The sequence below is a fragment of the Macaca nemestrina genome, chromosome 2 (genome assembly GCF_043159975.1).
Source record: "Macaca nemestrina isolate mMacNem1 chromosome 2, mMacNem.hap1, whole genome shotgun sequence".
Lineage (NCBI taxonomy): Eukaryota > Metazoa > Chordata > Mammalia > Primates > Cercopithecidae > Macaca > Macaca nemestrina.
In genome coordinates this window covers 84,730,589-84,755,044 of record NC_092126.1, presented here as the reverse complement: position 1 = coordinate 84,755,044, position 24,456 = coordinate 84,730,589, and the positions used below count along the sequence as shown (strand labels likewise).

The 24,456-nt window shown below is 38.0% G+C and overlaps 1 protein-coding gene across 3 annotated transcripts in view; it reads right to left on the bottom strand.

Annotated features, from left to right (window-relative positions):
* Positions 1-24,456, bottom strand: part of LOC105465664 (fibronectin type III domain containing 3B) — a 364,084-nt gene that overhangs the window by 312,733 nt on the left and 26,895 nt on the right. The window contains exon 1 of one of the 3 annotated variants that reach the window (XM_011714244.3): positions 15,689-21,912. The exons of the other annotated variants lie outside the window; for them this stretch is intronic. The gene's annotated coding sequence lies outside the window, so the exon portion shown is untranslated. Of the gene's footprint in view, positions 1-15,688; positions 21,913-24,456 lie in introns of those variants that run through there. 3 annotated transcript variants of the gene reach the window in all.

Here is a 24,456-nt window from a genome sequence, read left to right as displayed (position 1 = left end):
GTTTTCCACTTATGGCTGACTTTGTAATTGAGCTATTCAACAGATTTTTAAATAATGAATCGACACTGAGATTTTCAAACCTCCATGTCCTTGATCTTCACAAGACAGCCTTATTAGAATCTTGATTGTTTTAATGTTCTAAGAGGCTTCTATCAGAGATATTAAGATAGTGCTATGACTGAAATTATATTAATGGCAAAAACCACAATTACTTTTGTACCCACCCAGTAATTTAAAATCTTCATACTCCTGAGGGCTTAATACACCCTACATTCGATTTGCGCATGGTATGTGTAGTGCCGTCCCCTACCTTCGATCAACTGAGGACTCAGTACTGATCTTCCCACGGAAATCCTCCAAACCTCTGCGGACAGCTGTGCCACATTTTATCCTGTTTCCAACATTCACTAAGGAAATTTCCTCACCCCTAATGAATTCTTACTGTTTTTTCTAGGGTTTAAGAAAATCCTATGGTAAAATATCTTGCCCCTAGTTTTATATTGTACTCCTATAACACACATTTTAAAAGATGTTTTCCTACATTCTTGATTCAAATATTTAATTCGGAAACAAGAATTAGTAAAGTAATAATAATAATTTGTGATGAACTAATTTTTACTTTTACTTTGCAAATTAAATAATTTTACTTTGCAAATTAAATAATTAACAATTTGTGCTGAACTAAATTTTACTTTGTCCTGTGGGTATTAGTTGCTCACTATGAATTTTGAGAGCTCACAGGACATTGAAAATCCCATTTATCCAAAACTAATTCTGTGAAATTCAATACCATGACAAGTCAGTGCTCTTGTCAATGCTTTTTTTGTCTCATAGAAAGCTAACTTATCACTTAAAACACAACCCTGAATATTATTTGGCTATTCTTTGTAAATTTTAAAGTCTGACAGTTAGATACATGAGTAAAACTATTACTATTTTTATAGCTTTTGTACAAGCTAATCATTTTAAGCATCACACATTCCACAGGAGAGTACCATCAACACAAATAATCATACAATCATAATGGCTACCTTTTGTAGAATTTATTTAAAATGTAGTTTTTAAACGATCAATTGCAGTTTGTTTTTTTTTTTTAGATTTCACTACATAAAATTTATCTTTTTATTTATAAAAAAGTGTAACACTGGCACCTACTTTTAAATCAATTAATTTATGAAACCATTCTCTTTTGTAGGATGTGTATTGTCACTGAAATATACATCCTACAAAATACAGTTTAAAGAAATGTAATAGCTATGTACAAAACATTTCAAACATTTATATTCAGCAGATCAATTGCATTTCAAAATATAATTACGAAGGTACAGATTTGTGTGATTTGATATATGGATATTACATTTAATTTAAAACACATTTTACAAGGGATTCATTCTAGCACTAGAGACACTGACTGAAACGCACATGATACTGAGGAAAGATGACCGCGGTGGCCATCTGGAGATCTGGGTTTCAGTTCTGTTACGTATGCTAGCTGCATGGGTTAGGTTTCTCAGTCTACATTTATTTGCAACATAAAAAGGTTGGACTAGACTACCTGCAAATTCCCTTCTAATATGAAATTCTGTGGTACCAGTACAGCAGTTTTGCTAATTTGGGATTAAAGTCATAAATAAAGGCCTACTTGAAGAAATTTTCCCTAGAAAGTACCTTGTTTAGCCACATAACTTTACAGAAAAATTACAATAGCTGTACAACACTCATTTAGGTCACACCTTGAATGATAAGCATTTTTAGGCTGTCAGCTTTTCCAGGAACAAGATGTGGCAAGCAATTTCCTGGTTCTAAGTATATTACTTACTCTGAAAAAACCGAATGGCTGAGGTGATGAATGATAAAAGCTTCAAGATCCATGAACCAAAGTGGTACATTCTCATTTCTTGCTAATGTGGACTATATGCTCTTGCAGATTTCTAATTATTTAGAGATCTCCAATTACTTGGAGATCTAGAGCTAGGGCTCTCAAATTCTCCATCAGCCTTCACGTGCTACAGAAAGATCACAAATGGAGAACCATTTCATTCTTATAGCCCCTGGCAAATACCAAAGATTCCAAATCATATTTTTACATCAGCATTAATTTTTTCCCCAGTGAGGGTTTGATTTCATTTCCAGCATGTTACAACCTATACAAGTTTTAAAAATGCAACATCAGGATTTAAAATTTGCAATGAAATTTGAAAAAAAAAAAGTTTTTTAATCAGCAGCACCTCTGAGATTATCTATTTCATCCCTTATTTTTCAGAGGTTACACCACTGATTAATGGCAGGATAAGGTCTCTTGCTTCTCAAATCACTTCAAATTTCTAAGCATATTTTCCACCTAAGTTTAGAAATGAAATCTAACCAAGTTATAAGCTCTTTTAACGCCCACACACATATGCACTCACTCTTACTTATCAAATTCCAAAATGTTAATTATCCCACTGTCTTTCCCTATTATATTAGCCTCTATGTGAGAAGTCCCAAACCTGGCAAGTACTACGGCTCACAGAGAAAACAAGTATTATCCATGTGAATAACAGCAGGTCTCTAAAAGACCAACAGCAGGAGAAAAAGATGGCTTCTATCAAGATGATAGTTTAGAATACAGGCAAGGTAAGTTATGTGCCTTAACTAGAAGTACATTACCTAAAAATAGGAAATCAATTATTTTCAAAAAAGGTATATTTATTTTCTAAACAAAAGAAAGATGACTCAAAATTATCCTTCTCATTCTGTTTGGAATCTACACTGTTTTGAGCATGCAGCTTCCTTCCATCTCCAGCAGTGGCCTGGGAGAAATGGAACTATAAACTCTGGTAAAGGTGAGGAAAAGCGAGAAACCACATGAAGCCAGGAACTCACTACATGTGGTGTCTGTTTTTTAATAAATCTATCCAGGTGAAAATTTCTAAGGTATGTGACATAGGAAAAATACTCTGCTACATGCTAATACATCTTCTGTAGAAAACTTCTATCAAGCTTGAGAAACTCTGAGCTGAAGAGTTAGAAATTCTTTAACACTACACTTCAAAGAACTTTTAATAATATACACTGAGAATCTCCCCAAGACCGAACGTTTCTGAACACACAAATTTTTAAGATCTAATGTTCACTAGAGAATGCCTTTTGGATAACTCTGTTCTAACAACTTAATTCAACTCTCCTAATGAGATTATGTGAAATCCCAATTTTATAAAGATTATATGATAATAAGAAATGTTATTAGCATTTCACTTACATAGTTCCTTTAAATAAGAACTTAGCCCAGTTTTTACATAAAGAGTCACATAATCAAATAGGCAATTCATGAGTCTAAAGGACTAATTGTACAATTTAATTTATCCATATAATAACAAAATATGAGTCACATTTCCACATTAAACATGGCTTGAAATTGCCAATTTTCCAACGTGCCCTTGGAAGCATATACCATTTGTTCTTTATATTAAAAGGAATCCAGAGATTTTCACTTTATTTTTTTTTAAAGACCAGGTCTTGCTCTGTCATCCAGGCTGAAGTGCAGTGGCAGGATCATGGCTCACTGCAGCCTCTACCTCCCGAGGTCAAGCAAACCTCCTACCTTAGCCTCCCAGGGAGCTGGGAATACAGGTGTCTGCCACCATACCCAGCTAATTTTCAATTTATTGTAGAGACGTCACTCATTATGTTGCCCAGGCCAGTCTCAAACTTCTGGCCTCAAGTGATCCTCCTGCCTCAGCCTCCCAAAGTGCTGGGCATACAGGTGTGAACCACCACGCCTGGCCCCGAGCTTAATTGTTTAGGTCTTAGACAACAAATCTCAAGCATTCATTTCTCCTGGATGAAAGATCACTTTTTACAAATAATATTTTTTAAATCTTCTGCAATTTCTGCCACCTTTACAAACAGAAAAATAAAAACTCTCTGGAATAGACTATATATACACCCATAGGGCCCTTCCAATGTGTAGCTAAGAAACAAGCAATGTGGCCATGCACTTTTAACATCGGAATCCATTATGCATTAATAGTTCAACAAAGGAAGCACTTTTCCCCAGACTCACATTCCATGTTACCACTTCCACAGTCAAAGCACTGAGGTTAATTCCTTTGAATTGCTATCTCTTCTCTTCTGCATACCATCAGCAATCATAACTGTAATCATAAAAAGTCTAGATCTCAAAGAAGCAGAAGTCTTAGATAATCACATCAAGGAGCTGCAAGTTTCAATTGCCTAACAAGAGCCATGGAGTGTCGATGAGTGAAGTGGTCAACCTTTCCTTTTTTATTTCCTTTTGAAAAATATGGCTGAATATTTCTTCATATTTAAAAATTAAAGAATGTAAAAGATGGCAAAAAGCAACTGACAACCCAGCTTCAGTATCAAGAGTCAACAGACAGTCAGGGGGACTGGTAAACTAGAGAGCAAATGCCCTTTCTTAACAAGTGAGCTGCTATTTAGTTCGAGACCCTCACTACCATACAGGAATGCAGGCCGTGTTGCCAGATCTTTCAGTTTCTAAAGAAAAAAAACAAAACAAACAAACCAAAAAAGCTAGAAATCTTATTTTACATGAAATCCCTGAGTTCTTAAATGTTGCTTGCAAAGTTTTTAAAACACTGTACAAAACCAAATGCAAAAAAAATCTGTAGGCCATATCCTGAAGCCCAACTTTACAAATTCAATCTCATTGATCAAATCAAATGAGGCAAGCAGTATCATCCAAAGATGTCCCACTACTTGCTCAAAGTTGAAAACATAATCTAAGATCAAAGAGATGATTTCATCTCCTTGTAGCACCACATATTTACCACACGTTGATTCATTTCATCACCAAATTTACTACGGAGCTGGAGCACCTACTATGGATTAATATGCTGTTCCAGAAACTGAAACTTCACCAGTGCCCAAGACAAAAAAAGAAAGGCAAAAATTCTTGTTCTCATTAAGTTTACATTCTCGTAAGGGGAAAGAAACAATGAATATAAGTAAATTATGTAGTATGCAAGAAAATGATACATAGTATTTTAAAAAACAGAACAGAGTAATTGAAATCAGGAGCACTAACTACATCGTCCCCTACCTTATGAAAGTTTTATTTGGGGCCAAAATCTTTTCTAAGGAGATAAGAAGCCGAACATGGCCAAACCATGTAACTGGACAAATTGACTTTGAATGTCTCCATTTCCTTATCCATAAAATAAAGATACTGTTACCTGATCTATGTAGCCCCAACTTATGTTGAGGACAACCATTAGCTAAATATTTGAGTGAACAAAAGTGAAAATAACACTGTTTTAATGGTAGAAGCATAATACTGCCTCATAAATCTTTCCAGAGATTCAGAATATACGTATGTGTGTGTGTGTGTGTGTGTGTGTGTGTGTGTGTGTGTGTGTATATTTTTTTTTTTTTTTTTTTTTTTTTTGAGACAAGTTCTCACTGTCACCCAGGCTGGAGTGCAGTGGCACCATCACAGCTCACCACAGCCTTGACCTCCCAGGCTCAGATGATCCTCCCACCTCTGCCTCCCAAATAGCTGGGACTACAAGCGTGCACCACCACTCCCAGCTAATTTTACTTTTTTGTAGAGATGGGGTTTTGCAACATTGCCCAGCCTGGTCTCAAACTCCTGGCCTCAAGCAATCTTCCCACCTTGGCCTCCCAAGCTGCTGGGATTAAAGACATGAGCTACAGCACCCAGCCCAGCATACTTTGTAAATGTCCCAAGCACTTTGATCCTTCCAAAGTAACAAGTAGCCACTAAAATCATTAATGTTTCCCTTCCATTCTGATGTTGACTAATCCAAAGGCTACAGAACTGTGGCAACCTCCATGACCTCTAGGAGAGGCTCTTACTTTTTTATACCTCTCTATTGTCTGAAAAAAAATTTTTTACTAAGAATATAAATAACTTTCATAATTGAAACAAAAAATAAACTAAAGTCACAATGCAGTTAAGAAACAGAACTAAACCTATGCCTGGGTCCACATGGCTACTATACTTTCATTTCACAGAAAGATCAATAGATTTAACAGTGTAGAAACAAGATTTATAATTCCTGATTTTAGTGTGTGTTTTTTATTATAATCTGACTACATCCTGAAGTCTAAGAAGATGTCAATATACAGAAGAAATCAAGTTCTTCATATTTTCCACCCATCTTCACTCTAATTATTCAGCACTTACCATTTTTATTATGAATTTGCTTCCTACCAACTACCTGATGTCTTGTATTCTCTGTGAAGTTGCTAGTGAAGTGTTTTATTTGATTGTCGTAATTACAGGACATGATCATTGTGAGATACCTCTCCATAGGTCTCTCATGCTTCTACATATCCTGCCATTTTGTATCAAGGCCGTTTCTCAAAGTTATGTTTGCAGTGAGCAACCTGAACAGACATATGAGGTAATATCTTCCCCCTTGGAACAAAGAGCAAGTTCATTTACTGCATGCTATAAAAGCAGCGGATTCTACGAGTTTAGTGTTCCTCAGCAGCAACGCAAACCCAAAGTGTGTGCAGCTCCATCTGCACGCTCCATCCTTATCACCCCTATGGGACATGGGGGCAAGGATGAACCAACATAGGCATGCCAGTAAGTTCTAGGCACAAGAGTTTACACTATTTGGTATGTCAGGAGTAATACAGTTGTTTTTCTGTGGTACAGGAACCCCTTGTCTTCTCCCAACATCCATGAAACTGTGGCAGGCTAACTATCACTTGAAGTAATGTAAAATCAAAACCCAGAGTCAACAACATCAAATCAAGTTAAATAATCACTTATTTATTCTGAGATGTTGTTCTTGGTAAGCTTACACACCACATTTGCAAACATTCTTAACCTAACAGCATGCCTAGTTTCTTCTGTACTTTATCACTAAAGCACACAAACATACATACAGACATGAAATATCACGCTCCATACTGGGTTTCAGAAATGTTTAATAAACTTCAACGGAATCTAGCTTTCACTAATTCATTACCTCTTCTAAATGAGTAGAGAGCTACATCTGGATGTGAAACTGGCATTTCCAATCCAGTTTTCTACCCTTGCACTCCCTCAGCACTGACTTCAGAGAAAAGAAGACTAAGTTCTAGGCAAAGAGTCATAAAAATCCACATTAAGTCAAACTTCTCTGGGCCTGAATCTGTTTACCCACAAAGCAGGAGGGCCAGACCAGAGGGACTTGTCTCTTTTTCCAGTTACAATTCCAGTGATTCCACGTTCAGCCTATACATGTGTGGAACATTCTTTGCTGCTTCGTTCAGTGCTGGAGTAGGTTACGAAGTGTGCTTCTGCTGAACGGCTGGAGAATGAACTAGATGTCCTCTCAGGATGACTCCCGGCCCTATAATCCCATGATGTGCTTATAATGGAATTTGGCTGTCCTTATAATTAGAAATGTAGCTTGCTGGTCACACATCTGGATCAGATAAATCTGCACAAATAGCATTTCACCAGAAGCAGAAATGCCAAGCATCCAGCAGCTGTGTTGTTACATCAGCCTCGAAAATAACAAGGAATACTATTTATCCATAGAAAGTAAACGACTGGGTCAGGCAGGAATAAAGCTCAGTTTATTCGCATTAGTTGGGGACAGGAAAAAATGTTTATAAAAATATATACTGGTCAGACCTCCACATTAATTTATGAGAGTGATGAAGAAAATAATTCATATACACAAAAGAATTCAAATGCCAAAACTATATCCTTATTTCCTGCCATCTTAATGATGAGTTTCTTTTAATTGAACTTTTATAAATGTAAGAGGCTCCCCTGACTTGCATCTCAACATATCACGCAGAATTGTGAACCTAATCCACAATTAAGTATTATCAAAGTGTCAAATGTACCCTGGGAATATTCACATCCATAGAAAATAAATGTGTTTCAAGTTAACAATTAATTTCACTCAGCCATTGCGCCCGGATAATATAAAACAAGAGGAAATTATTTTCCTTAAAAGAAATAACAGCTCTTTTTAGCAATTAGGTAAGCATTAACTACCTTTCACTTTGAAGCACATTTCTTAAAACTGAAAGCGTAATGCACTAATCTAATTGCTCTGAAGAATAACTGTCAAAAGACATGACTAGTGACAAATAGGTGTGAATACCAAATCTGTCACCTGTTACTAACCTTACCAACATAGTCATTTGATCTTCTAATTTATAATACTGTTCAGAATTTTATTTTCTGCATTCAAAAGTTTATTCAGCATATTATTGACTTAAGGAAAAAGAAAACTTTTCTATCAAGTTGATGCCCTATTTTGAAATGTATGTATGAAATTAAGTCTTAAGGTTTTATCCTGTAAAACGTAAAACTCATAATAGAGTCACTTTATATAAAACTATTATGTACCCATAATAATTAAAAATTAAAAGTTAAAAAGTCACTTTACATGCAAAGCACAAATATGGAAAATCACAATATTAGCATGACTGCCCTTACTTCAAAATTCCAGACTCATGTCAATAAGTTTTGTGCTCTGTAAAGAAAAACAAAGAGAACAAAAATCAGAGAGCTACTGAGACAAAAGAAACGCCACCCACACCACGGTTACATTTCTGATTAATGAAGAAAACAGTGATGATTAGAGAAGTAAGACAGAAGCAAATTTCTGTAGTTGCTAAGTGGGAGAATCCAAAAGGTAATCGAACTCTCAGTTCTTACATCTGTAAACTGCTAGTGCCAATTAATACCTATGATCAATCCCGAAGAGAGTACTGGGATAAAAAAGTCAACTGAATAGATGAATCTTAGGGAAAACAGAGTTAATACATCACAACTTTCTTTTTTTTTTTTTTTTTTTTTTTTTGAGACGGAGTCTTGCTCTGTAGCCCAGGCTGGAGTGCAGTGGCCGGATCTCAGCTCACTGCAAGCTCCGCCTCCCGGGTTTACGCCATTCTCCTGCCTCAGCCTCCGGAGTAGCTGGGACTACAGGCGCCCGCCACCTCGCCCGCCTAGTTTTTTGTATTTTTAGTAGAGACGGGGTTTCACCGTGTTAGCCAGGATGGTCTCGATCTCCTGACCTCGTGATCCGCCCGTCTCAGCCTCCCAAAGTGCTGGGATTACAGGCTTGAGCCACCGCGCCCGGCCACATCACAACTTTCAATCGCTATATATCTATTGTTAAACTAAAATCTTAGACTAGAATGACACCCTGATGGTCAATCAGTTTTTAAGAGTGCATTAACTATTTCCAAACAATGGGAAACAATGTAAGCAGCTGAAGCCCTTAACTTGTATGAATTCCTAAGTAAGTTACTATAAGGAAAATGAGTCCAACCCTTGAAACAATCTAACAGTTGCATTCCAACAGAGAATCTACCCTACAAGGATTTTACATGAAACACATGAGGTGCCCTTAATAGACACAGAGAGGAGATTCACAGTCTAACTCCCCTCTGAGGCCTGGAAGGTTTTTACTAAATAAACATCAACTTTGAACCCAGGATGGACACATCAGTCTACCACCACCAGATTACAGGTGAGCTCTGAGCCTTCGGGCTTTATCCCAAAGTGAAACAACACTAGAAGGGCAGGTTCCATCCTTTCAAGACTAGAGTCAAAAATTCAAAGATTCCGGCCTGGGACAGTGCCTCACACCTGTAATCCCAACACTGTGGGAGGCTGAGGCAAGAAAATTGCCTGAGACCAGGAGTTCAAGACCAGCCTGGGCAATATAGCAAGACCCTTCGTCTCTAGGAAAAAAAAAAATTTAATTAGCCAGGCATGGTAGTACGTACTTATAGTCCTAGCTACTTGGGAGGCTGAGGCAGAAGGATCACTTGAGCGCAGGAGTTCAAGGTTGCAGTGAGCTAGGATCATGCCACCGCACCCCAGCCTCAGTGACACAGTGAGACTCCGTCTCTTTAAAAAAAAAAAAGAAAAAAAGAAAAAAAGAAAAAAAGAAAAAAAATTCTAAGCTTCAGAGGATGCCTTCAACTTCAAGGGTGGGAACTCCCAAGACATGGTTAATAGCAGGACCACACTCAATTTCAAAAATCAATTAACGAAATATCCAATCTCCTTTCAAAGCCCTGGATACAAGGCAATTAATGAAACTGGGTAGTACCCCTTTATTTTATAATTCAGGTAACTGAATGTCATTAGCAACTAGGTCTAAGAATGAAGTATGAACACTTTGTAAGGCAAACCTTATATTTCTGTTTTGAGTTTTTCCGTAGCTCCATTTTCTTGACTGGGCATTTAACAAACTTTTTGTTTTAGGACCCTGTTTGTGATCTCAGATTTGAAGCTGAGCATCTGAGATGTTACACAGCCTCATAGACAGGGTTTCAGTTACCAAGACTGACAGATCAACAGCTAGGCCAGCAGTGCAAAAATCCACTATCTGTTTTTAAAGCAACGGATTTTCTGCCTCCATGCTTTTCATTTCCAGGAATAATACTTCTCTCACGACAGGCAGAGACTTGTAAAATGAGGAGGAGTACTTATCAGAAACCAGACTTCCTCCCTCTCCACACCCAGCACCTCTCTTTAAAAAATGTCCCAAATCCTGTCTTTATTAGAACTTGAATTTTGTCATCTTAAAGGATACTGGTGACTTGCCCATATTATGGCTATACAGGAATTATCTTCCATCCCCAGTGCTAACGTAAGACCTCAACAACAGCCAGCACAAGAATAATCCCAAGATACCTCTGCTTTGGTGGCAGAAATGCCCTGATTGCAAAATTTCTTTCCAATTATCTGAAGTCTTTTGTGTCTGTATCTGTCCAATTTACTCGCCAGTTTGTTCTTCCTGATCTCTTCTATTAAACTAGCAGGAGCATCTGGTACTGCAGCTCCCAACACAGAATCCCCCCAAGGCCAAACTTCATCTTTGGAGAAAGGGAGAGACCCATTCTGGATTTAACAAGCATGAGGACCACACAGGTTCCTGAGACTTAAAACACATTTATTTTTTTTCCTCCAACCAGCCGAGGACAGAAGATACTGAGGCCTTGTCTCAATTCTAACATGCTATAGTTTAAGAGCAGGACTTTTGCAGTACTTAAGTAATGATGAATTCATAATTTTGTTGTCATGTCTTCCTAATTCTGGGGAGATCATTCATTCATTTATAAATCTAGGGCCAGATCAAACTAGGTCAACCAATACTGACCTTATATAAATGTCAATCTCTACCAAGGCCCTACTGCACACATAATTTCTATGAGGCGTGAATTAAATTATTATCTCACAGGTTACTAAAAGACCGACCTCAGAGATTTCGTGGGGAAAAGTCATCAGCGTGTTCTTTATTACCTGTATCAACAGATCGTGTAGTAAACACATTCCCGTGGCAATCATGTGATGGTCATCACCAAGAGAACTTCCTTTAGAAGGCTGCCTTGGGCAGGAACATTGAAAACTTTCACCTGAATTGCCCCTCTTATTTGAGGAATGCACCCTCAAACCAATGAGCACAAGAAAGACGCCTGGGTGGCAGCGGGCAGAAAGTTATCATTAAAGTCAAAGTGTTTAGTGCAGATTGCCCTCAATGAAAGCACCACTGTTTTCTCATCTACATCAACCTTAATGTTTCAGTATATATAAATATCTACCCCCAATCAGCCTACTGCTCATTTCAAAGAAGCTAGTATGAAAAGACAAGGCAGGTTTTTTTCACAAATGAACTTTACTATTTTCAAACAAAAGGAAAGGAATACCTTCTGCAGTCCCTGGCTCCTCTACCTTCTTCTGATGCAGCGACCTACATTCCACTGGAGGTTGACATTGCGACAGCCCCCAAACCACAAGATACTATTTGCAGGTCCATATTACAAAACAGCTATTTTCACATATTTCAAATTGGGGGAAGGGTTCATTTTAAGAATTAGTACAAAGTGTCATCTCACCTTAAAGAACAAGTCTAAGGAAAAGAATTCACAGAAAAAGAGTTTAAAATATAAGCTCTGGCTGGGCACAGTGGCTCATGCCTGTAATCCCAGCAATTTGGGAGGCCAAGGCAAGTGGATCACCTGAGGTCAGGAGTTCAAAACCAGCCTGGCCAACATGGCAAAACCCATCTCTACTAAAAGTACAAAAATTAGCCGGCCATGGTGGCGGGAGCCTGTAATCCCAGCTATTTGGAAGGCAGAGGCAGGAGAATCGCTTGATCCCAGGGGATGGAGGTTGCATTGAGCCGAGATCAGCCCCTATACTCTAGACTGGATGACAGAGGGAGACTCCATCACAAAAAAAAAAAAAAAAACAAATACAAGTAATTAAAAATAACAAAATATGAGCTCTAATTTGGATGTCTACCTAAAGTTATAATAATTAAACACATTCCACTTTTCTGTGTGTTTTATTTTGGTTACTATTTTTTGTTTTGAGGCATCATTCCGCTGTAAGCCAAAAATATAATTTTTTAGGTAAATGTAATACCAAATACTATTCCAGTCCACCTTTGGGAACTTAAATTACTAGGCAACTTAAAAGTATTCAAGTTTTCTTTTTTGGGGGGAAAAAGTCAAATATTTCTATAACGGGAGCCTTTCTACATGAGATCACAGAAAAGAATTCATTAATTTTCTCTCAGACAACCACACTGGAGGCCAAAATCTTTGTTCAGGGAAGGGAGAGCGCATTCATCAATTAAGTGTAGTAATGTTGTGGGGCTTTGTTTATAAGTCCGACATAAATCGCCATCTGCTAACTTGGACTAGAAAGCTTTAATTGATATTTATGTAGTTCAGAATAAAGTAAAGGAAGAGGCCTGTGTGAAAACACCACTCCATAATGATTTTCACACCCCTGGATCAATGCAATCCTATTCTGACTGAATAATGTCATGTTTAAGGCTTCCTTCCTATGCCCTTTCATTATCTAGACATTAGTTTTCTCATGTTCGAAATATATTAACATCTCCTATGACAAATTCCTAATTTGTAAATTTTCAAACAACAAAAGGAAAAAAAATCAGACTACTTTTTAAAAGGTAAATAAACTGCAACTTCACCTAAGCACAGATTTTCAGTGCTTCAGATTCCTTAAATTACATTCAACTTATTATAAACATTTTTTTTAACCAATTTATTCCTATCTATTTCAAATGCTGGACCTCCAGTTAGTCTTTCTTGATTAATTCTACTTACCTATCATCATTTTCAAGTTGTATTTATTATGTGATTTGATCACTCATTTATATAATTTCATTATGCAGATTTTGTTTTGTAACTAAAATGCAAGCTTTGAAGATAGAGACCCTATCTTTTGTTTATTTTGTTCATTCAAATCTCTTGCCCTATTACTTTACATAAAACAAACATAAGTCATTCAACCTCTAAAACCATTAACCTTGGCCCAAATTTACCCATGACAAAATCACTCCAGGAAAAGTTATAATTTTATTTAAAAAGTGTACTTTATGTTCCCAAAGAGTTAAAAACCCCTCTTGATGCCCTGTGACCTGACTAGAATTCACATGCCTTTATCACATACAATGGAAACTTTCAATCTTCCTTTAACCAGTCTGAACCTCAGGAAAAATAACTTCATATTTCTGTATTTTTATCATTTTAAGTCTATAATTTCCACTCTGTTTTTAAAAAAAATTAAAAATAATAAAGGAAACAACACATAGGTGCCTTTCTCAGAAACTGACATTTCATCTTTGCCAAGATGTGCACTCAAGTGGAAAGGCAGGAGGAACTCACAATGAAGAGAGTAAATGCCTGACAGCCTACAATAACATGGTGCCCTAAAAGATCACGTGCAACTGAGCACTACCGAGGAAGCTCTATGACTGAGCACTTGGGTATTTCATTTGACATTGCCATACTCCTAGCGGCTAGTGCAATTCTCTACAATGTACACTCTCTAAATGCAGACATTTTTGTTTTGCTCACCGCAGTGTCCTCAAGCACCAAGGATAGCCCTAACACACAGTAGTGCTCAGTCCACCTATAAAGAACAAACATTTGTAGAACAAATGTGTAATACAATGACATTAGTAGGAAATGATATAAAAGAAAGACCCTGCCCTAGTTAAATTTTATTTTGAGATTACGTTTCTTCTGGTAGCTTAAGAGGGATACAAACCATAAGTATCCAGGAACAATTGACCAGTACGGTGATGAGTCAAAATATCAAATCACAAAAGAAAAAGCTTTAGAAACTGGGACCTTAAGCCTGTAAAAGAGGACTAAAGGCAAACAAGCTAACCATAGTTGAGTTTACAGGGTTATCATGTGAAAGAAGAAACAAATGTGTTCTAGGTTGCTATGGAGTAGTGTTTTTTTGAACTCCAGGTCAGGACCCATTCTTGGGTCACATAATCAATTTAGTGGGTCACTGACTGGCATTCTTTTAAATAAAATCGAATAGAATTGCATCACAAAGGAAAAAGGCAAGTACTGATTTGTGAAACTTTTGATTCAGTTATATGTATATAAATGTGTGTGTGTGTGTTGTGTATGTATGTGTTTACTGGGCTACAATGTAAAACATGTTTCTCAACGTGTGCCCCACTCAAAAATATGTAGAAAAATAGTGTTATAGAAAGCCTATCTCTGTCCATGCCAATTTAGGCTCAATATAAAAATGAGACATGTTACAACAAAAAAAAAAATTAACTGATTCCTTAGCATTCAGCTTTTAGAAGGAATCAGTAAATTTCCATTTTTGTTGTTGTTGACATGTAGTGGATATTTCTGTATCTTCATACAGAAATCAAAAACTGAAGGAAACCTAAGTGACCTCTTGATCCCACTTTTTCATATCATTAATCACAAAAATGAAGAGATCTAAAACCAAACTGGTGGGCAGAGGCCGAACCAGGACTAGAATATCATGCCTCTAGCACAGGCCAGTGACCAAGTGTCAAGATGTTGTCCAGTAGGTCTCAGCACTAGCTAGAACGGAGAATTAGATGGCTTCCCTGGTTCTTGGCATTTAAAATTCTTTGATATAAAACTACAAGTACCATACATATCTTTGGACAGTCAGTTTTATAAATTATCAGGATAAAAAGATAATAAGGACTATATTATTTATAGAGCTCAGGACTTCAAACATGATAAAAGTATTAAGGAAGCATTAAAGACCTCTTCCTTCAATGTTTTAGAAGACACAAAGACAAGGAAAAAAAGGTTTTTGGCAACATAGGTACAAATGTATTAAAATCAAGAAGTTCAAATACTTGTGATTGGATTATGTTTAAAACTCTGTAATTCTAAACACACGATCACACAGGCTTTCACTCGTGCAAGGCAAGAAAGTTTTGTTATTGGAAGGAAGTTGGCAGAACAGAGTGGATAGTTTGACACTGGATGACAACATCAATTATGCCAGATGGAGTTCTGCAATAAGCTAACTGTGGGTCCCCAACCGGTAATCAATCATGTGACTGTGGCCACTAACGGGCTAGGGGCCTGCCAAATTTCACATGACTGATAGTTATGAAACAGCTTCCTTTCTGTGTGTCTCAAAACAGGCTTAAATTACCCTATTTTTTTCAGCCCTTAAAGTATAACCCATGCTATAAAATAGCAAACTAAGATATCTGCAACATCCTCCACCATGAAATCATGCTCTACAGCCAAAAGACAAGATTCTATAGTTACAAGCAAGAAATCTCGCTGACTTTAGGACAAGTTGCTGACATGCAAAAGCATGAAGTAACAGGTTGCTGTTAAGCAGAACTACTCTGATGTCTTTAAGGTTTTAACCTTGTGCTAATTTTACCTTTTTAAAAAAGAGTTCGAGGATCAGCAGTCATTCTAAGTCCTTGATACATGGCTGCTCTATGTATCTGTGCACCAGCTGATTTGATGTTTGTGAGCACACATATATGGGTGTCATTTCTGAGTTACAGAATTCACAGCATCTGTAAGCAGAGAATTAGGTCTGAATACTAGCCCAGCGGAATTGTGGAACCACAGCTACTTGCACACAAGAGGGTCACCTCAGTGGCACTCACAGTGGTCACAGGCAATAACGTAGCCTCAGTGTATCATCAACTGTATCAAGACCTCCCTCAGGCTAGAAGCAGCCTTTCAATCAAGTGCCTGGAAAAATTGGGGTCCAACACTTGTCAATTCATTTGCAGACAATTATATTTCAATCCATGTTTTGCAAGGTCTTACTCAGAGAAAGTTTTCCTCCACAGTCCTCATCCTGTGATGCATCCCTTTCTTGAAGATGCAGCTCAACATCCTCCTAAATTCAGATAACCTGGCTTCTAAAAGGAGAACATTTCTTAAGGGTCATGTGGTGGGGGAAGGGATCAGGGGAGAAAAAGCACAAGAGAAAAGTGTTTCCATTTTCTTTCATTAAAATAATGAGAGTTTCTCAGTGAAGAGGACATAAAGCAAAGTCGGTTAGTAAACTTACTTATGCTACAGAATCATGCACCCATTACAAGGTAGAGTCAGTTCTAAAGCTTCAATGAAAACAGTTAACTACAGAATATACCATATAGGGACCTGCATGAGACTAATTCATCAAAAATGCCTTTACATAATGCTGACCTGCTCTTTGAATCATCATTAAAAGTGTAAATGGAAAGTTTATTGGCAATGAGGCAGATACAGAAAATGGGAACTCACTCATCACAACTACCTTTCATTTCACAAATAAACCGTAATTTTGTTTTCAAGAAGTCAAATCACTTTCTAGTGATATCTGGTTTCCCCTCCCAAAGGTTGTTTTGCCAAGTGAAGAAAGTCAAAGTCCACAGCAACTAAATGATTTACCTAACTTCAAACAGAAGCTGGTACTGCAGCCAGGAATGAAGTATGTTTCACCTGCTCTTCAATATTTTTTGTCTTAAAATCCCAATCCACTTTCACACTCTGTCTCTACATTCGAACTGCTACACTTGAGAATTACCAATGGAAAGTGGGCAAACAGGACCTGCTGGAAACACCCCACCACCATGCTCATTCTCAATGTTGGGAGGCACCTTCTCTCCAAACCTTTCAAAGCAGAGTTCCAGGCCCAGTGTTTTAACACAGTAGCTGAGAAACAGCACCTGGCTATAGTACTGCAAGCCCTTCACATAAATGCTAACAATAACAGTTCAATCCCATAAACAAAGAAAATGTCAGTTTTAGAACTGCTAAATGAGAGGACAGCAGACATGTTTAATTATGTCTGCAGGGTGGCTATGGTCCAATACCTGCCACCATCTGGAGGCTTTGCTTGCTTCCATTTCAGAGCCCCACCATGGCTGGTGGGAACAACCACTCCGGCCCTTTTCATCAACATAAAGAAAAAATTAAAATAATTAGACTTCAGTGCTTCATAAAGGCTTAGACGAAAGCACATTATAAGAGGCATCAGTGTCACAGTTTATGTGGTCTCAGTTTCATTTGAAATGAAACCTAGTTTCATTACCACTGAGTTTTCTTGATGTATTTTCATATATGGGAGCTCTGTCAACATGAGGCTGTAAGAGAAAGATAAATAGCTAAACACTCGCTTCTTAATGGCTGCTTTTGGCCCACAAAGTCCATTTTACTATCTTTTTTGTTTGTTTGTTTGTTTGTTTTTTGAGACGGCACCTCGATTCGCTCTGTCACCCAGGCTGGAGTGCAGTGGCGCTATCTCGGCTCACCGCAAGCTCCGCCTCCCAGGTTCACGCCATTCTCCTGCCTCAGCCTCCCCAGTAGCTGGGACCACAGGCACTTGCCACCACGCCCGGTTAATTTTTTTTTTTTATTTTTAGTAGAGACAGGGTTTCATCGTGTTAGCCAGGATGGTCTCGATCTCCTGACCTCATGATCCGCCCGCCTCAGCCTCCCAAAGTGCTGAGATTACAGGCATGAGCCACCGTGCCTGGCCAAGTCATTTTACTATCTTATCACCACTCCTAATGTTAAGCTTGACCAAGAAGCTGGACTCTTTACAAAGCAAGAACTCGTCTACAAGGCTGAAAATCATACGGCAATGTCATAGCAGTTTTTACTTAGCTAGGAAGGAATTAACAAGAGGATGCCTCCAGATGCGGTAGACTGTCAATTTCCCATGTTGGTGATCAAACAGGATTGTGTTGTTAGGCATTATAGTTTTAAACATTCGATTATCCACTTTGTAAAAATTTCACCTTTATTAACATTATTACTATTTAATGATACAACCATTCATTGACAACCCTAACGAGGTCAAGATACTGATAGCCACGAAATGCCAAGATGTTATCATTACCCCATGAAATGCAAACTACAAATTCTCCTAGGTCTCTCAAACTCTATAGCCTCGCTGTCCAATACTAGAACCACTAGCTACATGTGACTATTTAAATTTAAATTACTGAAAATTAAATAAAACCTTGAATTCTGTTTCTCAGTCACACTAGCCACATTTGAGTGCTCAACAGCCACATGTGACTACTGGGCATACACATACTAGATAACACAGGTATTTCCATAATTTCAACAATTCTATTGGACAGCACTGCTATAAAATGCCATATTTTCATTGAAGAAAACGAAGGATGAGTTTCCAACATAGGAACGACTAGTATTTCACGTTATCCACCAAAGGAGGCACTCTAGCAGAGTTGTTAAGGGCCAGGACTCTAGAATTCAACTGCTACAATTCTGACCCTGGCTCCACCACTTAGCACTGGGACTGGAGCCAGTTACTTCACTCTCCATGTCTCAGTTTCTATCTATAAAACAAGGATAAATACAACACCTATCCTCATAGGACCATGGTAATGAGTAAATGACTTTATATGGACATGCTCACTATGTAAATATTCGCTGTTATTATTACTAAGGCCTACAATATGCTTCAAAGCCCTAAAAAAATTGCATACCCTTTTTTAGCTAGTAAGTATTTTGTTCCTTTGAGTGTATGTGACAACAAGCCTCCATGCTGTCTTGAGACATTTGAGAGAAAAACTAAGATTCATTAGCCACAATCTGACTTCTAAGTCTGACCACCTTTCGTAAGACTCTTCACCGAAAATGAATAAAAATTAACTCTGATTTTATTTCAATATTTTTAACAAAATAAAAATTTTAATGAATCAATTAATTGACTATACACACATATAAACCAGGTTAGTTTTTCCAAGTCAGGCTAAATTCATAGCATTAAAGTGCATAAATATATATATACCTAAAGATACATGAGCCCATAAAACCATTTACTTATTCTATAAAACCTTAAGACTTCGCCTTAATAATCACCAGCAATTAGCAAATACTTTGCTTGAATGGAAACCTGCTATTAAAGTTATATCCAACTCAATGAAAATTCCAAATTAGTTGAGTCTAAACTAATGATTGAGTAAGCTTAAGGTATACTATATTTAGCCTGTTTGAAATAGCTGGGAAATATAATGATTGAAAACACATAAAACTGAAGAACAGTATGTTTCTACACAATAGTTTTAAAGTTTATGAAGTGTCTTATTTTTAATTGAATAATTAAGTCTGAAAAATAGACTAATTTTTAGCACTATCAAAACATGCATTTGTTACTGTGAATAATTTTTTCCACATATATGAAAAAAAATTTTGTCAGCCAAAACCAATCAACTTGAAAAATGCCGATTAGTTAGAAACTGCATAATCCTGACCCATTTTTGCAGCAAAAATGCCTCTATTTTTCCCAAAAACTTTTTGTTTTAAATTAGAAGAAAATATATTTCTGAAAGAACTTATCTGAAAAAAATACTGAAATATTGAGGGATGAAATAATATGCCTGAGATTTGCTTCAGAATATTACAGCAAGGAGCAGAGAATGAAAAGGCGTAAAGATGAAACAAGACTGGCACGAGCTGATGATTGTCAAGGCTGAGTAATAAGTCCAGGAGAATCTACTACTATTCTCTACTTTCGTCTATGTTCAAATTGTTTTCATAAATTACAATGTTTTTAAAAAGCTCAACTAAGAAAAGTGTAAAAGGTGTTTTTGGTTTAAAGTAAAAGGTAAATGCTAAATATGTCACAGCAAAGATACACCAGTTTCACAGTCAGTAGCCGGAGTGCTAGGATTCTGCTCTTCTCCCCTTGTCAGTCACCATAGACAGTAGGATTTACAATTATCCCAAACAACTGTATGTCCAGAAGAGTGTTGATTCTTTCATGCGGCCTGGTTTTGGATCTTGTTTATCTCTTTCTTCACCAATTCCAGAGAAAGAAAACCACCGGGTAGATTGGCTAGCACACTCCAGAAATAGTCAAGGGTCTTATTTTGATATCACAATTCTTGAGTCCAAGATGTACCCTATTTTTTAAGACTTTCAAAAGATTGCATTCTATTGACAGATCCCAGTTTAGCAACAGAACATCTAAAATTGCAGTTATGGTAACGGGATGATTTAACACCCTAATAATGGCCTGGAAAAATGTTAGCATGTTGAAAATATTTCACGTTCATATCATTTCAAAAGTGCAGAAGATAAGTACCTACAGATTTTCAATTAGAGGTTACTCAAGCTTGAGACATCATACATGCCCTGGAAAGAAAAGGGGGCAGGGGACGTGGAATTCAGAGACTGGAATGGAAGCAGTAGCTTGACTTCTCCCTTTATTTGCCACAATGCCCTAAGTAAGGAAAGGCACACACTCTCAGACTAGGTTTTCTCATGTGTAAACTGGGATAATAGTCACTGTGTTCACACCACAGGGTCACTGTGAGAATGCTACAATAGACAATATACATAATAGAAACAGTTTTGTAAATACTGTGGTATTTAAATATAAAACATCAGCTTGTAAACTGCTTTAGTAGCCCCTCGAAAATGGCTTCAGGCTATTCCCCTACTTGGAATCGGAAAGGGGAAGAGGCCAATTAAATTCAAGAAGACTAAATGGAATTGTCAGCCAGATTCCACAACTCCCTCCCAGTGAAGCTGAAACAAGAGCCACCTGGCCAGAGCATCAAAAAGTCACTGGACTGAAAAGTCAGCGCTATGAAAAGTCAGCACAGCAGTCTAGAGAGTAAAGAAACTAAGGCAAACCAGTAAGACTAAAGGCACGCAATGACGACTTAAAAAACCCACTCATTCCACCTATGTAACAAACCCGCACGTTCTGTGCATGTATCCCAGAACTTAAAATAAATAAAAAATAAAAATAAATTTTTAAAACCCACTCAAAGATCTCAACCTTTGCCTAAAAGTGTTAATAGAGATATTTATTTGCTCTAGCCACATAAAAGCAGCATTTTACAAAACATTTTGCTTAGGAAAATAAAATGAATGAATACTCAAGAACATCTGATTTGATTTTATTAAGACATTCAAAACTGTCCACTTTAAGTGGAGACAGCAGCCAACAGCAGAGCCCTCTCCTGAGGATTCCACATCCTCACCCTCCCACAGGTACTCGGGTGACCTGCTAAATTGACTGGCAGCCGTGGCGAACCTCACCAGGCAGTTACCAGGTCAAGGAAATTGACAGCAACATTTTGCAGTAGAAGCACAAGAAGCTGACCTAAATAACTAAACTAGGGACAAGAAAATATGTAACACAGAAAAGATTTACAAAGGAATATGGAGTTTCAGGAGAGGAAAAATGTTATGTCCCCTCCCCGAAGACCACAACTGCCTGGCTACAAACCCTAAGTCCCCGACTGACTAGCTTTTAACTTCAGGCAAGTTGCTTACCCTCTTACTACTTCTGCTTCTTCACTGGCAAGTGGAAATAATTAAATAAAGCACCTAATTCAGGACACTGTGAAGATTAAATGAAGAAATGCACGTAAAGCACCTAGAACAGTGTTTGGCACATAGCAAGCGCTCAATCTGGGCTTATGATTATTATTAAATTTCCTGACAAAATGTTTTTATTCTTGCTATCAATGAGGGCTCCTCTGGCCGGGTACGGTGGCTCATGCCTGTAATTACAGCACTTTGGGAGGCCGAGGCAGGTGGATCATCTGAGGTCAGGAGTTCGAGACCAGCCTAGCCAACATGGCAAAACCCCATCTCTTCCAAAAATACAAAAAATTAGCCGGACGTGGTGGCATAAGCCTGTAATCCCAGCTACTCAGGAGGCTGAGGCAGGAGAATCGCTTGAACCCAGGAGGCGGAGGCTGCAGTGAGACGAGATGGTGCCACTGCACTCCAGCCTGGGAGACAGAGTGAGACCCCATCTCAAAAAAAAAAAAAAAAAAAAAGAGGGCTCCTCAAAAAGTGTCCAAATATTTGCTCAGCAGTTCAGAAGGAGAGCTACAAGATTAATTCAAGCAAAATTTCTGAGGAAACAGAGGAATGAGTATTGAAAGTGTGGGAGCCATGGTCAAGCCAGTCCATCATTAGCTTCTGTTCTTTCTGGTGCTTCCCCATTCACTCAGCAGAACATCAGCTCTGACCCTGGGAATATAAAGGTGAACTTACGAGCCCTCTGCAGGAAGCCCAGAATGGGAGTCCTCTGAGGGAATAGGTGGGTAACTAAATGACACAAGTGTATAAGACCAAATAGAAGCCCCTGAAAAGAGCAGAAGGGGCTACAGAATGGGATCCACCAGGATGAGAGCCTGAAGAGTTGGGAAAGGTAGACAGAAAGCAAGGCAGTCACCCTGTGACTGAGGTGGAGGAGGAGGGGGGAGGTATGCCAGGCAGGAGAGACACAGGGAGGCCATGTACAGCACAGAGGGAGAAGATGATGATGCCCTGGAACATTCTCTGCTCTCAGGAGTCACAAGTATTCTACCATTAATTCCCAGAGGAAGTCTCTTCAAAACAGACAGGAGAAGGAAACACCTACAGTAAGTCTTGCAGGTCAGTAGCAGAGAAACAAACTGGTTTCCCTAGGTCTAGAAAAGAGCCTGTTCTGTAGTACTAACTCTTGGACCACAAATCCCTAACAAAATGCAAACTTCTAAAGATTCTTAATAGGTCTGTTAAGTAATTTTTTTTTCAAGTGTGATGACATTTCACTCCACTGATCCAGGTGCAAAGACTGTACCAAAAACCCACCAGAGACTTCGTTTCATATAGGAAACTCTTGATGTCATTGTAGCTCTATGACTCATGGTAATTATCTTTTTAAAGAAACATATAAAACACGAAGAACGTGTACTTTTATTTTATGATCTTTTATAAAATAATAGCATTAGTATTTCATTCAGAAGTGTAATAAAGTAACATCAAACAAGAAAAAAAGGAGAGTCCGACTCTGGTGCCTTAGTGAACACGGAAAAGCCTTACAGATCAGATTTACAGCAAGCCAGACAAACTCATCTTCACACCACTTTCATCCTACCCATCAAAAAGGTAGTAAGACTTCAAAAAGCACATCAATCAGGCCACTCTTGCTGTTTAAGACACAACCCCAAAAGAACTTATAAACTATAGCACCACATTATATATAGAAAAATACCACTGCTGCCTGAATAATATCTAAACAGTGGAAATTTAAAAGGACAAAATTAGGAAGCAGAATAATAAAAGCCTAGAGGAGGATTCTGACAGCTCATGGAAGACTGGGTGACAGTAGGAGACTGTGGACCAGGACTTAGATCTGTAGAGGAAAAGGAACCAAGTTAGAAACCACTCTACGTCAAGCAAGAAGGAAGAGCTGCAATCTGAGAAAAGGGTGAGCTGGTGCAAGACCCCTAAATCCACAATAAGAGAATACTGCATGTCAGCTACTGAACAACAGCAACAAAAATTTTTATACCTTTCAATAAAAGTGCTTTAAAAGAGCTACCTATGTTCACATACTCGTGCCACCAATTAAAAGTATAATAATCAAAATTAGTTTCTTTAAATTATTTTCAATTTATATACCAGAATCTCAAAACAGATAAAAATTCCTTTCTGAAGTATGCAACTTAATGTCACTTCTCCATGTGTAGCATTTTCTTCGAAAACACAAAACTTTGTTAATGTTCTTCTAACTCCCAAGTTACTCAGTAACCACAAGAGTAACTGAAAAACAGTCTGGGAACAGCAGCACGTAGATCCAGGTCTTAATCTGAGCCTTGTGACCAAGCTTTACTAAATGGCTCAACTCAGACAAGTCCTGAGTTTCCCAGAGGAAAATGAGCTTTATTTCCTGAAGCCTGTAGCCACCTCTGTCCTGAAAGGACAGGAAACTGTAATAATTTTCCCCAAAAGTATATGTAAACAGGCTGCAGAAGGGAGTTACCTAGATATTGCCTTGGTCAGATATTACCTCCCTAAGTCTCAGTTTTCTCATCAGGAAAATAGGAATCACATCATTCCCCTTCCAGGGTTGATACGAAGGTACACAAGGTCATAGTGGAATTTAAAAGATGCACTAATGCCCAGAATGGCAAAACTTGGCGTTAGTATCATTACCGCCTCACTGCTCATCTCCCCAGGCCCACCTCCCACCCATACTAAACACCCAAACGTCACTGTTACCCCTAGCAACTACAGAATCATGGGAAGGCAGAACAGATGAAGTTTGGAAAGCTACTAAATAACAGTTGTGGGCTAACAGCCAGGTTATCAGACAAGCAAATGCTACCCAAATCAAGCTTCTTACCTGCATTTCTACATCAGCTACAATGGTCTTGGTGT